Here is a 1802-nt window from a genome sequence, read left to right on the forward strand (position 1 = left end):
GAGTGTTCAAGAGGGTATTGTTCAGTTTATATGTGTTTGAATACTTTCTGTGGTTTCTCTTGCCCGATTTCCTGTTTCATTGCACTATAATCATTTGTATGGGATAATTTTGATTCTTTTGCATTTCCTTACATCTGCTTCATAGGCCAGCATGTGCTCTAATTTGGAGACATTTCCGTATGCTGCTGAGAAGAATGGGTATTCTTGTTTGGTAGAACACTTGTTAAACATCTATTAAGTCCATTTGTTGAAAGGTTTGCTTCAACCCTGATAGTTCATTGTTGAGTTTTTGTCTAATTGATCTATTTGTGACAGTACAGCACTGAAGTCACCCATTATACTTGTGTTGGTGTTTGTCTGATATTTTACGTCTACTATTGTTTGTTTTATGAATTTGGAGCTGCTGATGGTTGGTGCCTATGTGTTTGTAATTCTCTTTTCCTATTGGATTGTTCTCTTATCTGATATGTAGTGACCTACTTTGCCTCTTCTGATAAATTTTGGCCTGAGATGTACTGTCTAAAATTAGGATAGCTATTCCTGCTTTTTCCTGTTTCCCATTGCATAGAATATTGTTCTCCATCTGTCTCAATTACTCTTCTCTTGTTGCTGGGACAAATAACTGACACCCAAAATGAAGAAAGGAAAGGTTTATTTAGCTCACAGTTACTGGAGATTTCGGTCCATACTCAGCTGGCTCCAAGGCAGAGAGGCACAGGGCAGAGAGCATCAGTTCATGGCCACGGCAAAGAGCAAGAGAGGCCAAGGGAGGAGTAGTAGCAACACAATGGCTCTGCCTGGGGAAGTACCCACACCCATAATCCCAGAAGTACTAAAACCCATAATCCCAGCATTGGATCACCCATAATCCCAGTGGATCATGAGTTAGTCACAAACTCTAGAAGTTCCCACCCCATGACTGCGTGAGTTCCCCCCCTCCCCCGTGAGGTTTTTTGGGGACAACTAGATGCAAACCATAACACCATCCTATGAATTTTTTTGTTTTTTGGTGGAACCGGGGATTGAACTCAGACCCTTGTGCTTGCCAGTGAAGCTCTTATTCCACTGAGCCATCTCCCCGGCCCCTATCCTATGATTTTTAATCTGCATATTTCTTACTGGGCAAAATGTGTTTTGTGTATACTGTATATTACTGAGTTTTGTTTCTTGATCCATTCTGCCAATCTGTGTCTTTCGATTAGGGAACGGAAACCATTCACTGAGAGTAATTACCAAAAGGTATACTGACTTATTCCTACCCATTGCGTTATGCTCCCCTGCTCTTTGTCTTCACTATGCATCCTGCGTGGTGTATTCATTCTGTTAGATTTTTTGGCCTTGTTGGCTTCATTATCTATTTCTAGGATTTCCTTGAGAATTATATGTATTACTGGCTTAGTGGTCATGAATTTCTTGAGGTGCTCTTTGTCATGGAAATGCCTTATGTCTTCATCAATTTTAAAATAAATTTCCACAGGATATACAATATGGGTTGAAAATAATTATCTTTTAGGTCTTGAAACACTTCACTCCCAACTCTCCTGGCTTTTAATGTTTATGCTGAGAATTTTGCTGTAATGCTAACTGGCTTGTTTTTCTCTTAACAGCTTTTAAGACCTGTCCCTCTGTTGGAATTCTAGGGTTTTGACAACGTTGTAACATGGGGAAGTTCTTTTTGGATAGTGGCTATCTGGGGTTCTATATGTATATGTAATTCTTTCACAATATGGGAGAGTTTTATACTATTATTTTTGCACACTTTTTAAAAATGTCCTTTCTGCTATCTTTTTTTTTTTTTTTTT

The sequence above is a fragment of the Octodon degus genome, unplaced genomic scaffold (assembly GCF_000260255.1).
Source record: "Octodon degus isolate 3935 unplaced genomic scaffold, OctDeg1.0 scaffold00140, whole genome shotgun sequence".
Taxonomy (NCBI): domain Eukaryota; kingdom Metazoa; phylum Chordata; class Mammalia; order Rodentia; family Octodontidae; genus Octodon; species Octodon degus.